Below are 6,923 nucleotides of genomic sequence, written 5' to 3'. Positions count from 1 at the left end.
TGTTTTCATCATTTCATATAATAAAATATATTACGTACATGTTACACAATGTTTGTGGACAAGCTCATTGTTACGTTCATGGATTTCTGTACCCTTATTTGGTCACCTTCCTTTTCTTGTTTTGGTTAATTGATTATTCCCCACCTGTCTCCAGTTCCCTCATTGCCTCCTGTGTGTTTAAATACCCGGTCTGTTCAGTTCTTCCTCGTCCGTGATTGTCTATGTTAATGCTATATTGGTATATGTATATTTGTGAGTGTTAACCTAAGATTGTATTGTAAATGTAGTATATTGTCTGTAATCTCCTGACCTTCGTCATCCAGTAAACTCCTCATTTGTTCCAGATTCTCCTCTAGCACTTTTTCCTTACGTTAGCACACACCCTTACTTGTAACAGAATCACGGACCAAAACAAAATAATTTATTTAGCGGCGTTTTTTTCTTTCTTTTGATTTTGTATTTTCCTCACTCTCCTGGAATGGCCATTCCAGCAGTCCGTCTCCTATGCCTGGAGCAACTGGACCGTTCGCTGGAGGACCATACCAGGGACTTTCTAGATCTGGCGTGCCTTACCCACTTCCCCGACCGCTTGCTCTCTAACTTCTTCTACACCGGCCTGAGCGAGCGGTGTAAGGCACGCCTACCAGTGAACGGTCCCCGAGAGGATTTCGCCGCTTTCGTGGAGTGGGTGCTGGAGAAAAATGGACCTTCATGGACCATCTGCACCGCCGAAGAGGATATCTCCAGCCCCACTCCCGACCCAGAGACCAGCCAGCCACCATCACGCTGCACGGAGCCAGAGCCCACCGCAGCCGCAGAGCCCGAGCCATTCACGGACAGGGAGCAGGACCTCGAGAGCGCGACTGACCAGGTGTGTGAGCCGGCAACACCGTGCGTCGTGGGAGTCTTAGTTGAGATCGAGGGCGTGGAGGAAAGCCCTGCCCCCACTTCCGTGACTGAGGGTGAGCTGTATTCGGTCTCGGGAAATGATATGGAGCAACTATTGGATCTAATGGGCTGGTCTATGGAGGTAATTCCTGAATCCCCTGTTTGTCCGCTGGTTCCGTCCAGCCCTGTTCCCCCTGTATACCCTCTCAGTTTCCCACTCCTACCTCCTCCAGTCAGTTCCTCTGCTCCATTTCCGCAGGTTCCGCCCAGCTCTGAATTTTCTGTGTCTCCGCTGGTTCCGCCCAGCTCTGAATTTTCAGTTTCTCCGCTGGTTCCGCCCAGCCCTAAATTTTCTGTTTCTCCGCTGGTTCCGCCCAGCCATGAATTTTCTGTTTCTCCGCTGGTTCCTCCCAGCTCTGAATTTCCTGTGTCTCCTGCATTCCCTCCCAGCCTCCCTCTCCCACCTCCTCCTAGACCTGCCAATTCCCCTGCTCCACTTACGCTGGTTCCTTCCAGCCCTGATCCTCCCGTGTTTCCTCCCATCCTTCCTCTCTCTCCTCCTCCTAGACCAGCCTGGTCCTCGACGTCATCGCTGCTGGTGCCAGTCTGTCCCGCAGCTCACCCTAAGTCCACGCCATCTGGGCGCGATGGTTCACCACTGGACTGCCAGTCTCTGTTAAGGCCCTGTCTCCACCTCCAGCCTCCAAGCCCTGGGCTCCTCCTTGGTCCTTCGACCCAGCGGCTCCGCCTTGGCTCTTAGCTCCCTCGTCTCCATCGTGGCCTGGCATCCCACCTGCTCCACCGGGCTCCCTCGTCCCTCCGGCTCCTCCTTGGTCAGTCATCGACCATCCGCTGCCTCGGGACTCCATTCCTCTGGCTTCACCTCGTCACTCCATCCCTCCGGCTCTGTCAGGCTCCTCCTTCCCTCTGGTTCCACCTCCATCCTCAGTCACTCCGGCTCCACAGCGGTCTTCCAGGACCCCGCCTCCGCCTTGGTCGCCTGAGCCTTCTGCTCCACCTAAGCCCTCCGGATCCTCGATGTCACCCTGGCTCTGCGGCTGCGCTGCTCCATCTTGGGCTCCTCACCGACCGGTGCAGTCTCCGCCTGTCGGCCCCCTGGTTTCGTCGGCTCATTCTCCACCATGGCTCCTCCCGCCATCGACTCCACCGTGGATCTCCGTCCTGGCTGGTCTCTGGAGGACCATCTGGCTCCTCCTGCTCCGGGCTCCTCCCTGGCTCCTCTCTCCATCCACTCCGCCCTGGTTCCATCCTCCTTGCTCCCTCTTCGCCTGCTCCTTGCCTGCTCCTCGCCCGCCCCCACCCTCCCTCCGCTGGTATTCCTCTTGCGGTGCGAGGACTCACCTTTCCGGGAGGGGGCGAACTGTTACGTTCATGGATTTCTGTTCCCTTATTTGGTCACCTTCCTTTTCTTGTTTTGGTTAATTGATTATTCCCCACCTGTCTCCAGTTCCCTCATTACCTCCTGTGTGTTTAAATACCCGGTCTGTTCAGTTCTTCCTCGTCCGTGATTGTCTATGTTAATGCTATATTGGTATATGTATATTTGTGAGTGTTAACCCAAGATTGTATTGTAAATGTAGTATATTGTCTGTAATCTCCTTCGTCATCCAGTAAACTCCTCATTTGTTCCAGATCCTCCTCTAGCACTTTTTCCTTACATTAGCACACACCCTTACTTGTAACACTCATACCCATTAGCATGATAAACACTCTGAGAGCTGTCATGACAGAAACGTTGGTGTTAGCTCATAGTTAAATTTATGAAATCAAGAAGCAACACCAACACTCTCTTAACTTCGGTGGGCCTTCACCTCAAGGAAGCCCATCAGATTCATGATCAAGCCCCAGAAGTGAGCGTGAAATGTGACTACGGCTTTCCAATGACAATGAAAACATGGCTACGGACTCTGATGATGCATTTCCACAGCTTTACCTGCTCACAAGAAAGGAGTAAATCAACTGAACAGCATTGAACGGGTATCCAGGTGTGGTGGCTTTACTGATGATGGCATGACTCTTTCATTTAATAATACAGAATTGTGAAACAGAAGAAGCTGCCCTTTCCTCATTCTCTGCCTTCCTGCAGGAGACAAACAAGTCTTTACAAACAAGTTTCCGTTTGCCATAAAAGATCAAGAGGTGTCAGAGCAGAGTTCTCACTCTTCTAGAACATTACCGGTTTTTAAAGATTCTTTTCATTCATTTGCTGTCCAGATGAAAGAAAAGACTTTAAAGAAAAAGTAGAAAGAATTCAGAACTGCTGAGCAGCACAAAACTTTCTCTTGAAAGAAAATTAGGTCACACTTTATTTTGATAGTCCACTTCAGTAGTCACTTCCAGACATTCTTCTAACTATAAGATTCTTTGTAACTAACTAGTTCTCATTCATTCACAACTGCATGTCTACTAACGCTCAGAGATGACTGTTAGGGTAGGTTTAGGGTTAGCTGAATAAGTTGACATATACTTGCAAAGTTTCTCATAGTCAGGATGTTCTATGATGTGATCCCATCAAAATAAAGTGTTAGAAGATATTAAGCAGACCGTCTACTAATGCTCTAATGACTGCTAGTTGACATGTAGTTGCAAAGTCACTTACTGTTAGTAGAATGTCTAAAGTGGACCATCGTCATACCAATAAGTACATATCACTGCAGTTTCCAAAAGAAATGTACACTTAGAGGCAGTAAAACTGACACTTTCAATTTTTGCACAGTTATATCATGTTATGACTTTGGGGGGGGGGGGGTCATGGCCTAGTGGTTAGTGTTTGACTCCTAACCCTAGGGTTGTGGGTTCGAGTCTCGGGCTGGCAATACCATGACTGAGGTGCCCTTGAGCAAGACACCAATTCACCAACTGCTCACCGGGTGCTGGAGCTTAAATGATGCCCACTGCTCCGGGTGTGTGTTCACAGTGTGTGTGTGCACTTTGGATGGGTTAAATACAGAGCACAAATTCTTAGTATGGGTCACCATACTTGGCTGTATGTCACTTCACATTACTCACTTTCATATGTACTTTCTAATATCATGACAGCCCTATTTTGAACATAAGCATTGCGCATATCCAGCTTCATACCTATGGGTTTTCAGAGGCGGTAGGTTTGTTCACAGAGTACAATGATGAACTTCAGTTACGAGGCACTCCGCTTTGAATCCTGTGAAAACATGGTTCGACAAAGTGGTAAGCAAGTTGAAATGGAAACAGCTTTGCTTTTATTAACCCTATTGGTTAGGTTTAGGGTTGGGTTTGGTGTAGGGTATATTTCCAACACGATAGAGCATTAACTTTTAGTAATAGTCCCTGGATATTTGAATTCTGAACCGCCGCAACACATACCAGAAGCAGTGTAATAAAAATACAGCAATACGTCCCTAGATGAACATAATAAGAACGTGCCAGGGATCACATATTGAACCTGTGTTTTAGTGCCACTCAGTAGACTTTTATCTTTGAAACTGCTATGAAACTTTCAGTAAGGTACGTAAAACCGGTGTTGCAGTACCCAGAGGTATGTATTTGCCATGAGACTGGGTTGAAATAAAGTATTACCAAAATACACTCCTTTAAAGTGTGTAGCTTTTAAGAAGATTGCAGATTTGAGTAGATTTAATAGAGTTTACTGAGCTCAATAACAACATCACTTTCACTTTTGAAGCTCTTTCAACTGAGCTTTTTAAAAGTTCAGTTCTCTTGATATCAGTTCACATACAGTAGGTAGACATCCAAAATGGGTATTACCAGGGGCGCTGCACAAGATCCCGGGCCCAGTCCTAATGAGCCCCCCCCCCCTGAATATATATATATATATAGACTATTCAAGGGCCCTCTTTTCCTTTGGGGCCCTGGTAATCAGTACTGGTTTTACCCCCAGTCCGACGCCCCTGGGTATTACCACCGCAGGGCTGCGCCGTTAACTGCAAATCAGTCACGTGTTAAAATCATTCGCGAAACTACCGCCAGGTGGCGCAAAGGGATGGATTGCGAAATGAATGTAATTGTAAAATGTTGGTTTGTAAATGGAGGTTGAAATGACGAAGTAACACAACAATAACATTATAATATAACATTGTAACATCCTTAAAAACCATAATTTTTAAAAAACATTTCAAAATTTGGGATAGTTTTAGGCTAGTCTTCTCATCAAAAATTAAAAGAATGACCTTTACACAAAGGCTTGCTTTTGTTATTAAGCAAATGTGCTGCGTTAACAGGAGACTCTTATCGGGCGATAAAATAATATCGTCGTTAATCTATTCTCAAAGTTGTGTTGGGAGCTGGGTCTATACTAGGCGAGCTATGATGACTTTCACCTTGATATTTTAGCGCGGATGTATACCTAGCTGAATCTGTAGGGGGCGAGAACGAGCCTTTAAACCTGTGTGTATGCCTACTGTGAAATTACCACATCAAACGTGACGTGCTGATATGGATGCAGCTGAAGCCGCCGGGTTTGCTTCAGGGAATTTTTTTTTTTTTTAAAGAAGCTTCCCAATGGAAACCTCGACAGGACGCACACATAATCCGTCTGCAGTGCGTATGCAGTCCGTGTGCGTTACGTATGTGGTGCAGAAGCAGCACGGACTCATACTCATTGTGCTTTCACACAGGACGCGTTTGCAGTCCGCTACTCGGTACGTAAATGATAGCTGCACTGCTGCAGACGCACCGCTCCTGGAACGCACTGACGGACCGCAACCGCGTGAACGCTGGAATCCGTTAACATGAGTGCGTAAAAAAATACTATTATTATGTGTGAAACAGGCGTAAGGTTGTTTGCACCTCGTGCAATGTGGAATTAGTTTACAGCTTTCTCAAGCAGTTTGTGATGCATTTTGGAAACAGAAGATGAGCCCCTGGTCTAATGCACCACCTAGCTTGATAAACCCCTTCTCAAAGACTTAAAGTTACTTTTAGTCATTATTTTATTTGGGTAGCACACATAATCTGAATGCCTTCGGCAGAATTCAAATGAGCCATTTTAATCTAGATTAATTCCAAGATTACAGTGAGATTAATCTAGATGTAAAAAATTAATCTATGCCCACCACTAATATATATATATATATATATATATATGTATATATATATATATATATATATATATATATATATATATATATATATACACACACACACACACACACACACACACACAAGGATTAAAAGCTAAATGTTTTCATTTCGGTTCATTCTTGGTTTAAAAATAATAAAAAATCTTCAGGTTCTATTTGCAGAGCGAAATTAGAACGGTCCAGCATTTAGAAATAATTCTTATTAACTCTGTTATTATTCTTGATTTTTCAATTTTTTGAATTATGCCTTTACTGTGTGACCAAAAATTAAATATTATCTGTTTCAGCTGTTTGATCGCTGGGTGCCTAGCACACAGTGTAAAACCTGATGAGTTAGTTCAACTTAAACCATTTGAGGAAACCGATTGCCTTAAATCATTTGAGTTTATTAACTCAAACAATTTAAGCATAAACAAATATTTGATTTGTGTCCAAGTAACTCAGTAACTTATTGTTAAAATAACTTGGGTAAATAAAGTTAATAGTACTAATTCCATTAAGTTAATATACTGTAACTTAAATCTATTAAGTATTTTTGACTCAAATGTTGCATCTCTCCAAACTTATTAAAAATGTTATGTTTGTGATGAGACCTGATTCTTAGCCACATTTTAAACATTTGTTTTACCTGAACACCACTTAAAGTGTAGTCTTGACCAACTTTTATACGAGACTCCCATGTGTGTATATAATTGACTTTAGAATAGAATAGAATAGAATTTAGAAGAACTATATTACTGCCTGACTGTAAATTATATAGTGTTGATGAACAACTCTGACCAGCCTTAATAAAAAAGAGAGCAATCCACAATGAAACCTGAGGGCTCATATAAACTGAACTTAACTATTTAAATAATTATTTTGTCCCATCTCATTCTTATTTACTTAAGGCTACTTCAGAATAAAGACAAGCACCATTTCATTAAGTGGAAGACC

The sequence above is a fragment of the Carassius carassius genome, chromosome 26, assembly GCF_963082965.1.
Source record: "Carassius carassius chromosome 26, fCarCar2.1, whole genome shotgun sequence".
In the NCBI taxonomy this organism is placed as follows: domain Eukaryota; kingdom Metazoa; phylum Chordata; class Actinopteri; order Cypriniformes; family Cyprinidae; genus Carassius; species Carassius carassius.
Note: the sequence above shows the minus strand (reverse complement) of the source record.